The sequence below is a fragment of the Lissotriton vulgaris genome, chromosome 6, assembly GCF_964263255.1.
Source record: "Lissotriton vulgaris chromosome 6, aLisVul1.2, whole genome shotgun sequence".
NCBI lineage: Eukaryota > Metazoa > Chordata > Amphibia > Caudata > Salamandridae > Lissotriton > Lissotriton vulgaris.
The window spans coordinates 634,138,375-634,156,809 of record NC_141694.1 but is presented as its reverse complement, the minus strand read 5'-3'; positions in this window follow the sequence as shown (position 1 = coordinate 634,156,809).

Sequence of the window (18,435 nt, the reverse complement as noted above, 5' to 3'; positions counted from 1 at the left end):
GGACAAAATATTTAACAACAAGGGGTGGTGATGGACAGAGTTTCTGAATTAAGCAGAATACTCTCACCCAGTCAAGAGATCAGGGCTAGATCCAACACCGTTTTTTAGCTCACTGCACCATCCCAGCTCAGAACTTGGCTATATGCAAATTAGTCTGTTCCTGTCCCAGTGCATGATGGGAACAGGGCAAACCAAACTACCAAGCCTATTCTTACACTGGGAAGGAAACAAGCTTCTGGGGACCGGTTTCTGGCATTTCAGCCGTCGTCGGCCCGGCTTGCTTGAATCCTGATGGTGCAATGAGCAAGGGACTCACATCTGAGTATACCCTTCCACGCTTAGGGTGGACAAAATATTTAACAACAAGGGGTGGTGATGGACAGAGTTTCTGAATTAAGCAGAATACTCTCACCCAGTCAAGAGATCAGGGCTAGATCCAACACCGTTTTTTAGCTCACTGCACCATCCCAGCTCAGAACCTGGCTATATACAAATTAGTCTGTTCCTGTCCCAGTGCATGATGGGAACAGGGCAAACCAAACTACCAAGCCAATTCTTACACTGGGAAGGAAACAAGCTTCTGGGGACCGGTTTCTGGCATTTCAGCCGTCGTCGGCCCGGCTTGCTTGAATCCTGATGGTGCAATGAGCAAGGGACTCACATCTGAGTATACCCTTCCACGCTTAGGGTGGACAAAATATTTAACAACAAGGGGTGGTGATGGACAGAGTTTCTGAATTAAGCAGAATACTCTCACCCAGTCAAGAGATCAGGGCTAGATCCAACACCGTTTTTAGCTCACTGCACCATCCCAGCTCAGAACCTGGCTATATGCAAATTAGTCTGTTCCTGTCCCAGTGCATGATGGGAACAGGGCAAACCAAACTACCAAGCCAATTCTTACACTGGGAAGGAAACAAGCTTCTGGGGACCGGTTTCTGGCATTTCAGCCGTCGTCGGCCCGGCTTGCTTGAATCCTGATGGTGCAATGAGCAAGGGACTCACATCTGAGTATACCCTTCCATGCTTAGGGTGGACAAAATATTTAACAACAAGGGGTGGTGATGGACAGAGTTTCTGAATTAAGCAGAATACTCTCACCCAGTCAAGAGATCAGGGCTAGATCCAACACCGTTTTTTAGCTCACTGCACCATCCCAGCTCAGAACCTGGCTATATGCAAATTAGTCTGTTCCTGTCCCAGTGCAGTACATAGGGCTTATCTCACACCGCTGATAATACAGAAAATGTACCATGCTGCCTCTTTGGATTGTCTGCGTTTCTCTGGATCAAACACAGACTTTATTCACATGTTATGGGCTTTCCCCTCTTTGAGTGAGTTCTGGTCTGGGATTGCACAAAATCTTACCCAAGTCACTGAGCGCACCCCTTGGACTACTATAAAGGCCTGCCTATTGGGCCTTTTCCCTATCCCCAAAAAAGTGGCATTGCTGCGCTGCTTTGCCGGACTTGCCCTTATACTCGCCAAAAGACTAATCACACAACGTTGGTAATCCTGCACCACACCACATATAGGTAAAAAAGAAGTTAATAAATGGGCCACGGCCGAAAGGGAAGTATTACAACGCGAATAATATAGGGGATTAAGGAAAAAAATTATTTCAATGGAATGGGCCAAATTGATAGAACAATTCAGGCTAGAATACGACTAAGTGGCTGAAGACCAACAGACTACGCAAGGTGACCCTACATGAAGTGAGATATACATAACTATGTGCCTACTTTCTTCCCCCCTTCTCCCCTCTCCTCCCATCCCTCCCCCCTTTGTTCCCGTGCCCCCTTCCTCCCTCCACTCCGTGCACCAAAATCACTCCCCAAACATACTATGATAATGGACGTGGCTAGTTAGTCCTCAGCAGCAAAAGTTTTAAGGAAATGGTTATGGGAGGGTATTGTTGCAGGAGGGGGTTATTAGGAGGGTTCTTGAAGTTTTATTAAAAATGGCATAGATATAATATATTATCAATACCAGGATCAAAGTTTGTATGTGGACAACCACTACCATAGTTATTAATTCTATATGAGCTCAGACGAAAAATATTTAAAGATATCCATAAATAACTTTGTAATTCAAAGTTCATATGCACAAGACATCAAATATGTTTAATAATATATTTGTACAAAAGCCTGAACTTAATAAAATATGTATATATATAAAAAAAGTCTGTCGGATGCTAGCCGGAATGACCGGCTGGTCTGAATTTCTACCGCCATAATAGTAATACGGCGATTGGAAGATAAACCAAGGATATTGGTCGGTAAAGCCTAAATTGTAGAGGGAATAGCATATGAATTAATTTTTTAATGTTGCAGTTTACTTTATATTGTTTCAATTTATATGAATATTTTTTCGGTTATTTAAAATGATAATATTTATCATTATTAATGTTTTTAAAATTTTATAAATTTTTACTAATTGTAAATGTTATATTTTGTTTCACTTTTTACTTGTGATTAAAATTGTTTGTTTTTGAAAGAAATTACATATTTGGATATATGTATATATGTTATTTTGTATATTATTAAATAAAAAAAATCAAATTATAATATAAATAAAAAATATTAATGTCATAATATTATTAGGTCATATATGCATAAATATATATATATATATATTAATATATACGTTTGAATACATTTTTAAAAATAATCATTGCTATATTTTTGAAAAATATGTAAATATATAGAGCCCGATTCACAGAATTAACTAAAGACAAAATCCTAAACTTACTGCTTTTGGTATGCACAGAAGGCATTTACTAGTCTTAAGTTAGGATTTTGTCTTAAATTTGGATTTTGTCCTAAATTAGGATTGTGTCTTAGGTTAGGATTTTGTCTTAAATTTGGATTTTGTCTTAAATTAGGATTTTGTCCTAAATTAGGATTTTGTCTCAAGTTAGGTTTTTGTCTTAAATTAAGATTTTGTCTTAAATTAAGATTTTGTCTTAAATTAGGATTTAGTCTGGTTGCGGGGCCCTGTTGCGGGCCCCCAGGGACTCTGGGGGGTGGGGGGTGCACATGGGGGGTACCTATGGTTCCTGCCTGCAGTTCCATGCACAACATGGCAGGCATCGTGAGGTGCCTGCCATGTTGTGCATGGAAGTGCACGACATGCCTTCCTGGCATTGTGACGGGTGGTGCTGAGTGCACCGCCCACCGCAATGTCAGGAATGCAGGATGCGCCCACCAGTGTGGTGGGCGCATTCTAATTTCTGCAACGGGACCCCCGCACCTATGGCGGGCGGTCCCATTCCACGGGGGGATAGTGGGCGGACTTTCCAAATGAACCCTTTGTGTTTAGATGTAAAACTTTGTGTGTGGAAATATGACTGGGTGTGTAAGTGCCTGTGTGGGTCTGTGAGTGAGTATGTCAATGTTTTAGTTGGTATTAGAGCAGCTCTGTCAGTGGCTCGGTCTGTGGATGTAAGAGCGTCTATCTAGGTGTGTGAGTGGGTATGAGAGTTCCTGTATGGGCGTCAGAGTGGGTGAAAAAGTGTCTGTCTGTGTGTGTGTGACAGGGTCTGTATAGGCATAAACGTGGGGGTGAAAGTGTCTGCATGTGTATTTGATAGGGTGTGAAAGTGCCTGTTTAGGTGCCGTAGTAGGTGTGATAGTGTCTGTATGGGTATGTGAGTCAATGCGAGAGTGTCTGTATGGGTGTTTGAACAGGTATGAGAGTGTCTGTATGAGTATCTGAATGGGTGTAAGTGTGTGTGTCTGTATGTGAGTGGGTGTGAGAGTGTCTGTATAGGTGTGTTAGTGGGTGTGAATGTTTCTGTCAGTCTGTGTTACTTGGGTGTCAGAGTGTCTGTATGGGTCTATGAGTGGGTGTGAGAGAGTCTGTATGGATGTCAGAGTGGGTATAAGAGTGTCAATATGGGTGTGAGAGTAGGTGTGAGAGTGTTTGTGTGTGACTGGGTATCAGAAGGTCTATATAGGTGAAAATATGGGTGTGAGAGTGTCTGTATGAGTGGGTGTGAGAGTCTCTGTTTGAGTATTTGAGTGGGTGTGAGACTGTCTGTATGGGTGTCTGAGTGGGTGTGAGAGTGTCTGTGTGTATGACTGGGTGTGAGAGTTTCTGTATGGGGTAAGAGTGGGTGTGCGAGTGTCTTTATGGGTATGTGAGGGAGTGTGAGAGTGTATGTAAGGCTGTCTGGGTGGGTGTGAGAGTGTCTGTATGGGTATGTGAGTGGGTGTGTGAGTGTCTGAATGGGTGTCAGGGTGTGTAAGAGTATCTTTATGAGTGTAAGAGTGGTTGTATGAGTGTCTTTATGGGTGTCAAAGTAGGTGTATGAGTGCCTGTGTGTTTGACTGTGTTTGCATGTGTGTCAGAGGGGGTGTGAGAGTGTCTGTATGGGTGTCAGAGCAGGTATGAGGGTGTCTGTATAGGTATTGGACTGGGTGTGAGAGTGTCTCTATAGCTGTCTGTATGGTGTGAGAGTGTATATGTGCATGACTACGTTTGAGAGAGTCTGTAAGAGTGTGAGAGGGTATGTGAGATTATTTGTATGGATATGTGAGTGAGTGTGAGAGTGTCTGTATGGGAATGTGAGTGGGGGTGAAAGTTTCTGTATGGGTGTCAGAGAGAATGTGAACGTGTCTGTATAGTTGTCAGAGTAGGTATGAGAGTGTCTCTTTGGATGTCAGAGTGGATGTGAGAGTATTTTTATACATATTTGTTTAATTTGCACAAAATCCACTGATCAGTAAAAGATGCAAATGAGGGACCACACTGGGCCCAGTGACGGGTCAGCAGATCTTGCACGTGGCCCAAAAAGCATTTTCTGGAATTTTCCTGCCCATTTAAACACACTTTCACACAATTTAAAACATACACAATGGATCAGAAAAGCTCTAACCTGACCCCTTCAATCAGTATGCAAGCAACGTTTCAATCCCAGGGACCATTTCCCGAGATATGAAAAGGCAGCTGCAACTTTTCTTTCAAGTTGCAGTTAGCCAATCAGGACCTTGCTTTGGTGCGTGCAACCGCAGATTCACCTTGAGTGGATCTGGGGAGGGTCCACATCCCTAGATAGATAAATTTGTTTTTCAGTTAATATCTTTCAGCTGTTCAGGCTGTAATCATGTTGAAAATCTAAATGGGAAATGGCATGGGGAAAATGCGTTTTGCCCCTCCCCCCCTATTTCTTGGCCTCCACTTAATGAATCACCCCAAAAATTTCAACGCAGCAGCTGAAGTGAGTGACAAACTAGTTTTTAAAATGTCACCAGAATTCGTCAAATGGCGCCAAAGTTATTAGCTAAACAAAAATGTTTTCCTATAGAAACTAGATCCTAACTATATTTATGCTACTGACGACAACCAGTAAGTAATGATAGTTAGGACCAACTATTCCCATAGATTAAGTGTTTTTTTATTTTTTAAGCTAATAAGTTTGGCACAAAACTTTCCAAAACAAGATTCCTTCTTTGCCTAGTTCTGCATGGACGTTTTGTGGTGACTTGTCAAGCAGGGGCAAAGAAAAAAGGGGGGTCCCAAAATTAATTTTCCCTGGCAATGTCTAAGGGGTTCTTGAAATTTCTAGACTCTGCTGCAAGCCGAATCGCTGAACGGATCTACACAAAATTTAGCCGAAAGCTAGCTCTTGGTCCAGGAAGAGCACTGTCTGTATTTTGTGTTAATATGTTCAGTAATTTTGGAGTTATGAAAGAAAGAAAAAAATGTATATCTAGGGACAGAGATCCTCCACCAATCCGGGGGCTCCCGTTGATCAAATTATATATTAATTTACATTAAAAAACCATACAAATTCAGTGAAAAAAACAAAAGTTACAGGGACGTTATAGTTACGTCAATGTTTTGCCAACAAAAACCATAGAAATTCAGCAGTTATAGTTACAGTTAAGTGAAGAAACTAAAACTAACGGCCTAAAGTAATATATATTTCAATGTGTGGGTAAAACGTGAATCTAACTATAACGTCCCTGTAACCTTTTGTTTTTTTCAGTGAAAAAGAAAAGAAAGAAAGGAAGAAATGATTTTAGAGCTATGCACATTTTACCCCTGGTAACCAGTAGTAAAGTGCCTTTAAAAGTGGTTAATTGGCATATTCCTAGTTTGTAAGTGTAACAGTATAAGTTCCTAGTATATGGTACAAAATGTTCCCTGTACCTGTAAGTTAAAAGTCAGTAATGCACTGTAGCCGCTTTTGTGCAATCCATTACAGTGACAGTGTAAAAAAATATTTTAGGCCTACCACTGTAGTCTGGTGGAGGGAGTTTATCACTGCAATTCGACCTGACAAAATAAACCCTTTGACAGGTCAAAATCTTTCCTTTAAATATTAATAAATCACCCATACATGGTCCTTGTCGCCAGCAAGGCAGGGTGGGTACATGGGCATTTTTAGTAGGGTAGGTGCAAATGTAGGTAGGTAAGTGAGTGTCAAGTGGCGATTTAAGGTAAGGGTAGTTGTGGTCCACATAAGGTGCAGTTGATCAAATGATGGTATTGCTACTGATTTAGTAAGCTAGTATGCTGAAGCGCTGAATAAAGGACGCATACGGGTAAGCGGATAGATGTGAGCGTTGAGTGCTATATATTTTTAATGAGTGTGGTGAAATCAGATGTAGGTAGAGATATTGTTATGCAGATGGGCATGAGATTGATCTAGTTTTCAGCATTAGAGACTGTGAGAGAGATGGTTAGTTGATATGGAGACTGTTAGTGATAGATGGGATGACATTTTTATTTGTATGAGGGAAAAGTTTGAATGGGTACTTGCTTGGTTTTGGTGATTTGGAATGATATTGGGTTATATTAAATAATTAAATGAACAGATTGGTTTGGGTATTGAAATATGGGAGATTGTTAGGATGTATGGTTGGGACTGATACCACTTTTACTTAGTGAAGTTATTTGTAAATTTGCAAATGCAACATGTTTAAGTTGGAGAGAAAATAAAAGTGTTTTTTACATTGTTGTAAAAATAGTTTTACATATTGTTATAATGATGAATAAAATGGGCTTGTGTAGTGCAGTGGTGCCACAACTGCCATTTTTATTGTTTATGCATTGAGGTAGAAATTTAGGACCTGAATTAGAGTTTGACAGACAGACATTTACTCTGTTTCATTGTAGGAGTACCCAACTGCCAAATGTTGAGATGTCAGCGGCCCAGCAGACATGTCTTGCATTTATAGGAACCGCCATCATGGCGGTTCTTGTAAATGAATTGAAAGTTTAGCGGATGTCTCCATCAACATAATGGAGTCATACAGCAAACGTTTAACCTTTTTTTATTTTCAAAGAGAAAATCTCAAAGAGGGATTTTCTTTTTGAATGCAAAATAAACAACTAACCCCTCACTATGGGAGTTTTCTCCCATGGCGTTTGCTGTAATTTTACATTGTCACTGTCTCTTACCACCAGGTTTTACCTGGCAGTGATGGAAAGTAAAAACTGGCCATATGGCTGCCCAATCTAATTAGGCCAGGTGGACAAATTGGCAAACCTCCGATAGGCCTTACTCCGTTTGGCCATCAAAAGTGTATGTTAACAGCAGAGATCGAATACTCTCTGCTGTTGACTTACTGAAGCCGAAGGACTCTATATGAGTCAAGTGGACCTTCAGTTCAGGGGAGATGGTACTCCCTCACTGTTGCGAGAGAGTGGGAGTATTCTCTATGCCAAACTATAACTCGTGCCCTTAAAGTTAACATGTCATTTCAGGGTCTAGAAGCCGAAAACTATGGTTCAAATTGTGAGGCTTTTCTGTCCTTTGTAACAACCATCAGTCACACCGAGAGGTTCTTGATCTTAGTGCAGCTCCTAGGAAGTTTGTTACTACAAAAAGTGTGCGAACATTAGGCAGAAGTTGCAAATACAATAGAGCAACATGAGCATGCCTAAATCTCAATTATTTAAAAAAGGTTTAAGAAACAGTCTCCTAGGATAAGTAAAGTATTACATAAAAAAACAAAATGTAGGGTATCCTGTGGAGACCTATTGTTGCAGCCACAGGGGCCTCTATCCTGAATATGCAAAACAAAACCAGCTGAGAATGCCAATAGATGGTGGAGAAGACTTAGTCTAAAATGAGTAATTAAAAACCTATCATAGGCTCTAGTTAAAATTGAGAGATAATTCTCCATGCCATGGGTTGATTTAACTAAAATGTACCCACTTACCTTGGGTGTGTTAAGCTCGTTCCCCTCCTGGAAGGCTGTAGCGTTTTATAAAACAACTCTTTAACTATTTTCATGGACTGTGACTTCACTGTATCAGGTTTTAGGAAAATGTCTCCTCTTCCTAAGGCTGTGGGGGTCGCCTTGGCATCCCTTAACCATGGGATTTTAAGTGTATGATCCAGTGAGAGGCTGTCCATAGTTACTGAGCAAGTAAAAGCTGCCTCATCGCTAGACCATATCTTCACCCAGCACAACAAAGGATTTACTGACACCAGATCAGCTATATACTTTGGGGCAGATTTACAAGCCCCTTGCGACACTTTTACGCCGCAGTTGCGTCACTTTTGTGACACAGCAGAGGCATAAACAATGCGCCACGTAGTGACTTATTTACAACGTGACGCATCTAGGCAGATGCGTCACGTTGTAAAGCCCTGCGCCACATGAAACCTGCGTCAGGTTTCATGTGGACGTTCTGTCGCAGGGTGGGCGTTCCCTCGCAGGAAAGCCCCGTAAAACTGACGCAGTGAAATCTACAAGATTTCACTGAGTCAGTTTTACGACGCTGCTGCGTGAAATCCTTACGCCTGCCTGAAGCACGATGTCGAGTATGGGTGGCACCTGTGCATTGCAGGAGTTTCGTCGCGCTTGCGACGTGACTCCAGCAATGCGACACCGATACAACACAAGATGCGTCATGCATCTTCCCTTCCTTGCACCATGGTGCGCCACATTGTAAATGCGGCACATCTGTGATGGTGGAAGGAGAGGATTGCATGACCCATCTGTACTGGCGCATCCCTGCTGATTTGCAGAGATGCATCAGAATATGTAAATATGCCCCAGTATACCTAATTCTTCATGTACTGAGTACAAGGGGGTACCCTTGGGGACTTTCAGGATTCATCTCAAATAATTATTTTGTGCAGTCTGTAATTTATTGACCGCCATATACCCCCAGACCTCACTGCCATCCAAGACCTTAGAAATGTAGAAACACTTGTATAACTTTAAAATCAACCCCAGTGACCAAGTGCCTAATCTGTGGGCATAATTTGCAATGGCTCCCATTTATGTTTTCATGTCCATTAGCTTCCCCTCCTGCAGGTATTTCCAGTTTTGTTTAGCATCAAATAAAATTCGTAGATATTAGAAAGCCGGGACCTTGGCTAAACTATGGGTTCTTGCCATATAGGTATTTGATCTGATCACTTGATTGTCTAATTCCATAACATACGATTTTTTTTAAATTAGGTGACAAGTCCAACTCTTTCATAAAACAAACAAACCCATCTATTAGGACCTGCAGGCCCATAGGTGTGTGCGCTATCAGTACTGTGTCATCCGTGTACAACAGGACTGGCACCGGTCTCCTACCTACTCTGGGGTTGCCAGTCTGTAGTGATATCAGGGCTGATTCTAAGCCATTAATTTATAATGTAAATAAAAAAGGGGCAAAATGCACCCTTGACAAACCCCCACCGTGGAGCATTTAAAATAATCAGTGAGTCTTCCTTCTTGAGAGTATCTGACTGCATCAGTGGTATTGGCATGAAGAGTCATTAATACATTTGTAATTGATGGCTCGACCCCTAAGTCACTGAGTAAAACCCACAATTTCTTGTGGTTCACCTAGTCAAATGCTGAGATGAGATCCATGAAACCCAAGAAAAGGGCTCCAGATTGGGCAATTGTGTATTTAGAAATGAAAAGATAAAGATGTAAGCACTGTTCTATGGTTGACTTTCCTGTACGTAATCCATATTGCACCTCCCAAATATTTTGATTTTTGTCAGCCCAGGCGGAGAGCCTATTTATTAAAACCTGGACAGAACCTTGACTGTGGAGTCAATAAGGGATATAGGGCAATAACAGTGAGGGCTATCCCTGCCCCACTTCTTGAAAATCAGGACAATGGTAGCAGTGGCCCATGAGGGTAGCATCACTGTCCCTACTGCTCCATTTAATACCCTGGTCAAAACCAGAGCCCATACATCAAAATTGTCCCGCAAAAACGTCCAGACAGAACACATCAGGGCCAGGGGCCTTTTTCTGGGACAATCCCTTGATGCCCAACCTTACTTATTCAAGAACAGAAGGTAATGGGAGCATCACTGGAAAAGGGATTTAAGTTATAATCGATCCCTTACTTTGTCTACAGTTGTAAACTCCCTCAAAATGGGCCTTCAATTATTTTGAGGTGATATAAGGCTGGTCTTAATGGCTCTGAAAAGCAGGGGTTGTTTATAATATGCCAGAAATTAGTACAGTCCCTTTGTTCACTTGCTTCTGTTAGCTCCTCCCATGCTTGTATTTGTAGCAAACGTCTTCTTTCCTTAAGTGCCCCCTTTTACTTACTACTAATGTCATAATATTATTAGGTCATATATGCATAAATATATATATGCATAAATATATATATATATATTAATATATACGTTTGAATACATTTTTAAAAATAATCATTGCTATAGTTTTTGAAAAATATGTAAATATATAGAGCCCGATTCACAGAATTAACTAAAGACAAAATCCTAAACTTACTGCTTTTGGTATGCACAGAAGGCATTTACTAGTCTTAAGTTAGGATTTTGTCTTAAATTTGGATTTTGTCCTAAATTAGGATTGTGTTTTAGGTTAGGATTTTGTCTTAAATTTGGATTTTGTCTTAAATTAGGATTTTGTCCTAAATTAGGATTTTGTCTCAAGTTAGGTTTTTGTCTTAAATTAGGATTTTGTCTTAAATTAAGATTTTGTCTTAAATTAGGATTTAGTCTGGTTGCGGGGCCCTGTTGCGGGCCCCCAGGGACTCTGGGGGGTGGGGGGTGCACATGGGGGGTACCTATGGTTCCTGCCTGCAGTTCCATGCACAACATGGCAGGCATCGTGAGGTGCCTGCCATGTTGTGCATGGAAGTGCACGACATGCCTTCCTGGCATTGTGACGGGTGGTGCTGAGTGCACCGCCCACCGCAATGTCAGGAATGCAGGATGCGCCCACCAGTGTGGTGGGCGCATTCTAATTTCTGCAACGGGACCCCCGCACCTATGGCGGGCGGTCCCATTCCACGGGGGGATAGTGGGCGGACTTTCCAAATGAACCCTTTGTGTTTAGATGTAAAACTTTGTGTGTGGAAATATGACTGGGTGTGTAAGTGCCTGTGTGGGTCTGTGAGTGAGTATGTCAATGTTTTAGTTGGTATTAGAGCAGCTCTGTCAGTGGCTCGGTCTGTGGATGTAAGAGCGTCTATCTAGGTGTGTGAGTGGGTATGAGAGTTCCTGTATGGGCGTCAGAGTGGGTGAAAAAGTGTCTGTCTGTGTGTGTGTGACAGGGTCTGTATAGGCAAAAACGTGGGGGTGAAAGTGTCTGCATGTGTATTTGATAGGGTGTGAAAGTGCCTGTTTAGGTGCCGTAGTAGGTGTGATAGTGTCTGTATGGGTATGTGAGTCAATGCGAGAGTGTCTGTATGGGTGTTTGAACAGGTATGAGAGTGTCTGTATGAGTATCTGAATGGGTGTAAATGTGTATGTCTGTATGTGAGTGGGTGTGAGAGTGTCTGTATAGGTGTGTTAGTGGGTGTGAATGTTTCTGTCAGTCTGTGTTACTTGGGTGTCAGAGTGTCTGTATGGGTCTATGAGTGGGTGTGAGAGAGTCTGTATGGATGTCAGAGTGGGTATAAGAGTGTCAATATGGGTGTGAGAGTAGGTGTGAGAGTGTTTGTGTGTGACTGGGTATCAGAAGGTCTATATAGGTGAAAATATGGGTGTGAGAGTGTCTGTATGAGTGGGTGTGAGAGTCTCTGTTTGAGTATTTGAGTGGGTGTGAGACTGTCTGTATGGGTGTCTGAGTGGGTGTGAGAGTGTCTGTGTGTATGACTGGGTGTGAGAGTTTCTGTATGGGGTAAGAGTGGGTGTGCGAGTGTCTTTATGGGTATGTGAGGGAGTGTGAGAGTGTATGTAAGGCTGTCTGGGTGGGTGTGAGAGTGTCTGTATGGGTATGTGAGTGGGTGTGTGAGTGTCTGAATGGGTGTCAGGGTGTGTAAGAGTATCTTTATGAGTGTAAGAGTGGTTGTATGAGTGTCTTTATGGGTGTCAAAGTAGGTGTATGAGTGCCTGTGTGTTTGACTGTGTTTGCATGTGTGTCAGAGGGGGTGTGAGAGTGTCTGTATGGGTGTCAGAGTGGGTATGAGGGTGTCTGTATAGGTATTGGATTGGGTGTGAGAGTGTCTCTATAGCTGTCTGTATGGTGTGAGAGTGTATATGTGCATGACTACGTTTGAGAGAGTCTGTAAGAGTGTGAGAGGGTATGTGAGATTATTTGTATGGATATGTGAGTGAGTGTGAGAGTGTCTGTATGGGAATGTGAGTGGGGGTGAAAGTTTCTGTATGGGTGTCAGAGAGAATGTGAACGTGTCTGTATAGTTGTCAGAGTAGGTATGAGAGTGTCTCTTTGGATGTCAGAGTGGATGTGAGAGTATTTTTATACATATTTGTTTAATTTGCACAAAATCTACTGATCAGTAAAAGATGCAAATGAGGGACCACACTGGGCCCAGTGACGGGTCAGCAGATCTTGCACGTGGCCCAAAAAGCATTTTCTGGAATTTTCCTGCCCATTTAAACACACTTTCACACAATTTAAAACATACACAATGGATCAGAAAAGCTCTAACCTGACCCCTTCAATCAGTATGCAAGCAACGTTTCAATCCCAGGGACCATTTCCCGAGATATGAAAAGGCAGCTGCAACTTTTCTTTCAAGTTGCAGTTAGCCAATCAGGACCTTGCTTTGGTGCGTGCAACCGCAGATTCACCTTGAGTGGATCTGTGGAGGGTCCACATCCCTAGATAGATAAATTTGTTTTTCAGTTAATATCTTTCAGCTGTTCAGGCTGTAATCATGTTGAAAATCTAAATGGGAAATGGCATGGGGAAAATGCGTTTTGCCCCCCCCCCCTATTTCTTGGCCTCCACTTAATGAATCACCCCAAAACTTTCAACGCAGCAGCTGAAGTGAGTGACAAACTAGTTTTTAAAATGTCACCAGAATTCGTCAAATGGCGCCAAAGTTATTAGCTAAACAAAAATGTTTTCCTATAGAAACTAGATCCTAACTATATTTATGCTACTGACGACAACCAGTAAGTAATGATAGTTAGGACCAACTATTCCCATAGATTAAGTGTTTTTTTATTTTTTAAGCTAATAAGTTTGGCACAAAACTTTCCAAAATAAGATTCCTTCTTTGCCTAGTTCTGCATGGACGTTTTGTGGTGACTTGTCAAGCAGGGGCAAAGAAAAAAGGGGGGTCCCAAAATTAATTTTCCCTGGCAATGTCTAAGGGGTTCTTGAAATTTCTAGACTCTGCTGCAAGCCGAATCGCTGAACGGATCTACACAAAATTTAGCCGAAAGCTAGCTCTTGGTCCAGGAAGAGCACTGTCTGTATTTTGTGTTAATATGTTCAGTAATTTTGGAGTTATGAAAGAAAGAAAACAAGCACTGGCGTTGCCAATAGGTCTCGCAGTAGGAAAGTTTGAGCTATTGGTTGTGTAAATGACAAAGCCCTTTATGTATTCTAAATGATAACAACAGTGAAAGGCATTGTTATTTGCCATTGTAATAGTTCCACCTGTCGTACTGCGCGATCTATTGGCAACGTGAGTGTTGTTCGTGTGTGAGTGGCGTTGTGTGTGTGAGTGGCGTTGCGTGTGTGAGTGGCGTTGCGTGTGTGAGTGGCGTTGCGTGTGTGAGTGGCGTTGCGTGTGTGAGTGGCGTTGCGTGTGTGAGTGGCGTTGCGTGTGTGAGTGGCGTTGCGTGTGTGAGAGGTGTTGCCTGTGTGTGAGGCGTTGGCTGTGTGATTTGTGTTGCCTGTGTGAGTGGCGTTGCCTGTGTGAGTGGCGTTGGCTGTGTGAGTGTTGTTGGCAGTGTGAGTGGCGTGAGTGAGGGTGAGTGAGGGGTTGAGGGTGAGTGAGGGTGAGTGAGGGTGAGTGAGGGTGAGTGAGGGTGAGTGAGGGTGAGTGAGGGTGAGTGAGTGAGTGAGGGTGAGTGAGGGTGAGGGGGAGGGGTTGAGGGTGAGTGAGGGTGAGGGGTTGAGGGTGAGTGAGGGTGAGTGGGGGGTTGAGGGTGAGCCACAAAACACAATGAACTTAGGCACTCATAAAAAGAGACATTCATATTATGAGCAAGTCGTGTTTGGGATCAAGTTTCTGAAAGCCCAGCTATTTGTCCTCAAGGCCTCCCTGGTTGACACAGGCACTCTGGCAAATTAATTTCCAAATATGCTTTTATCCTTAATGAACGATTCAAATGTGCATTTATTTCATGTATGTATTCCCTGCTTTTTAGGAACACATCCATTTCGTTTGTGTGCACAAATACAATATTATTGTATGCAAGCAGGAATTCACATTTAGGATTAAAGTGAATAGAACTGCACTGGGCAAATCAGTTTGAAAGGAAAAAGTTTCTCTTCTGGGCAGAGCTGGGAGAATTCAAAGTGGGTACAATTACCACAAACTGGGTCATGCAGTGTTGATTCAGGAATGCATGCCTGCTTGATGCACCAGATATCCAGGAACGAACCGACGACGGGAACGCATAGCGCGATTGGAAGAGATCAGCGGCCTGCATCGTGACAGTGAGCAGCGGCTTCCAGTACACAGCGGGCTGGGCGGAAGTGCAGGTGAAGAGGGCTTAACAGACCGGAAGGAGGCCCTGGCAAAATCACCCCTGGAAGCTCACATTACAGACTCGGCCAGAGGAGTCCCGGACGGCACATACCACGCAGCGGGGATCAGACAAACAAGCTCCCAGGACGCTGCACTGCACAATAACTGATAAGGGGGCAGGATAAACGGAAAAACAGGCGATCAATAAACTGGGACCTGGGAAGCCAAAACGAGCACTCGGACAGGAGAAACGCGACGTGCACCAGAAACAAAAATAAAACGCCGGATGGGGGCGGGAAAGCCTGGTGGGAGGCGTCCTGGCAAAATCACCCCTGGAAGCTCACATTACAGACTCGGCCAGAGGAGTCCCGGACGGCACATACCACGCAGCGGGGATCAGACAAACAAGCTCCCAGGACGCTGCACTGCACAATAACTGGGGACCTGGGAAGCCAAAACGAGCACTCGGACAGGAGAAACGCGACGTGCACCAGAAACAAAAATAAAACGCCGGATGGGGGCGGGAAAGCCTGGTGGGAGGCGTCCTGGCAAAATCACCCCTGGAAGCTCACATTACAGACTCGGCCAGAGGAGTCCCGGACGGCACATACCACGCAGCGGGGATCAGACAAACAAGCTCCCAGGACGCTGCACTGCACAATAACTGGGGACCTGGGAAGCCAAAACGAGCACTCGGACAGGAGAAACGCGACGTGCACCAGAAACAAAAATAAAACGCCGGATGGGGGCGGGAAAGCCTGGTGGGAGGCGTGAATGCGCGAGGGGAGGCAGGCGGATTGGGAGAGAAGCCTGATGGGGGCGGGAGAGCCTGGTGGGTGGGCGTGAATGAGGGGAGGACTGGGCTGGGCTTGCATGCGGATTGGGAGAGAAGCCTGATGGGGGCGGGAGAGCCTGGTGGGTGGGCGTGAATGAGGGGAGGACTGGGCTGGGCTTGCATGCGATGCGCGTGCATGTTGACGGGCACTGCATGAAAACCGCGGGGCTGAAAGCCCTTTGGTTTGAAGATGTTTTCTCCGACATGAATTCTCGCTACGCTCGATGCGCTTGCGCGCATCGATAGGTCGCGAGACCTAAAAATGTATATCTAGGGACAGAGATCCTCCACCAATCCGGGGGCTCCCGTTGATCAAATTATATATTAATTTACATTAAAAAACCATACAAATTCAGTGAAAAAAACAAAAGTTACAGGGACGTTATAGTTACGTCAATGTTTTGCCAACAAAAACCATAGAAATTCAGCAGTTATAGTTACAGTTAAGTGAAGAAACTAAAACTAACGGCCTAAAGTAATATATATTTCAATGTGTGGGTAAAACGTGAATCTAACTATAACGTCCCTGTAACCTTTTGTTTTTTTCAGTGAAAAAGAAAAGAAAGAAAGGAAGAAATGATTTTAGAGCTATGCACATTTTACCCCTGGTAACCAGTAGTAAAGTGCCTTTAAAAGTGGTTAATTGGCATATTCCTAGTTTGTAAGTGTAACAGTATAAGTTCCTAGTATATGGTACAAAATGTTCCCTGTACCTGTAAGTTAAAAGTCAGTAATGCACTGTAGCCGCTTTTGTGCAATCCATTACAGTGACAGTGTAAAAAAATATTTTAGGCCTACCACTGTAGTCTGGTGGAGGGAGTTTATCACTGCAATTCGACCTGACAAAATAAACCCTTTGACAGGTCAAAATCTTTCCTTTAAATATTAATAAATCACCCATACATGGTCCTTGTCGCCAGCAAGGCAGGGTGGGTACATGGGCATTTTTAGTAGGGTAGGTGCAAATGTAGGTAGGTAAGTGAGTGTCAAGTGGCGATTTAAGGTAAGGGTAGTTGTGGTCCACATAAGGTGCAGTTGATCAAATGATGGTATTGCTACTGATTTAGTAAGCTAGTATGCTGAAGCGCTGAATAAAGGACGCATACGGGTAAGCGGATAGATGTGAGCGTTGAGTGCTATATATTTTTAATGAGTGTGGTGAAATCAGATGTAGGTAGAGATATTGTTATGCAGATGGGCATGAGATTGATCTAGTTTTCAGCATTAGAGACTGTGAGAGAGATGGTTAGTTGATATGGAGACTGTTAGTGATAGATGGGATGACATTTTTATTTGTATGAGGGAAAAGTTTGAATGGGTACTTGCTTGGTTTTGGTGATTTGGAATGATATTGGGTTATATTAAATAATTAAATGAACAGATTGGTTTGGGTATTGAAATATGGGAGATTGTTAGGATGTATGGTTGGGACTGATACCACTTTTACTTAGTGAAGTTATTTGTAAATTTGCAAATGCAACATGTTTAAGTTGGAGAGAAAATAAAAGTGTTTTTTACATTGTTGTAAAAATAGTTTTACATATTGTTATAATGATGAATAAAATGGGCTTGTGTAGTGCAGTGGTGCCACAACTGCCATTTTTATTGTTTATGCATTGAGGTAGAAATTTAGGACCTGAATTAGAGTTTGACAGACAGACATTTACTCTGTTTCATTGTAGGAGTACCCAACTGCCAAATGTTGAGATGTCAGCGGCCCAGCAGACATGTCTTGCATTTATAGGAACCGCCATCATGGCGGTTCTTGTAAATGAATTGAAAGTTTAGCGGATGTCTCCATCAACATAATGGAGTCATACAGCAAACGTTTAACCTTTTTTTATTTTCAAAGAGAAAATCTCAAAGAGGGATTTTCTTTTTGAATGCAAAATAAACAACTAACCCCTCACTATGGGAGTTTTCTCCCATGGCGTTTGCTGTAATTTTACATTGTCACTGTCTCTTACCACCAGGTTTTACCTGGCAGTGATGGAAAGTAAAAACTGGCCATATGGCTGCCCAATCTAATTAGGCCAGGTGGACAAATTGGCAAACCTCCGATAGGCCTTACTCCGTTTGGCCATCAAAAGTGTATGTTAACAGCAGAGATCGAATACTCTCTGCTGTTGACTTACTGAAGCCGAAGGACTCTATATGAGTCAAGTGGACCTTCAGTTCAGGGGAGATGGTACTCCCTCACTGTTGCGAGAGAGTGGGAGTATTCTCTATGCCAAACTATAACTCGTGCCCTTAAAGTTAACATGTCATTTCAGGGTCTAGAAGCCGAAAACTATGGTTCAAATTGTGAGGCTTTTCTGTCCTTTGTAACAACCATCAGTCACACCGAGAGGTTCTTGATCTTAGTGCAGCTCCTAGGAAGTTTGTTACTACAAAAAGTGTGCGAACATTAGGCAGAAGTTGCAAATACAATAGAGCAACATGAGCATGCCTAAATCTCAATTATTTAAAAAAGGTTTAAGAAACAGTCTCCTAGGATAAGTAAAGTATTACATAAAAAAACAAAATGTAGGGTATCCTGTGGAGACCTATTGTCGCAGCCACAGGGGCCTCTATCCTGAATATGCAAAACAAAACCAGCTGAGAATGCCAATAGATGGTGGAGAAGACTTAGTCTAAAATGAGTAATTAAAAACCTATCATAGGCTCTAGTTAAAATTGAGAGATAATTCTCCATGCCATGGGTTGATTTAACTAAAATGTACCCACTTACCTTGGGTGTGTTAAGCTCGTTCCCC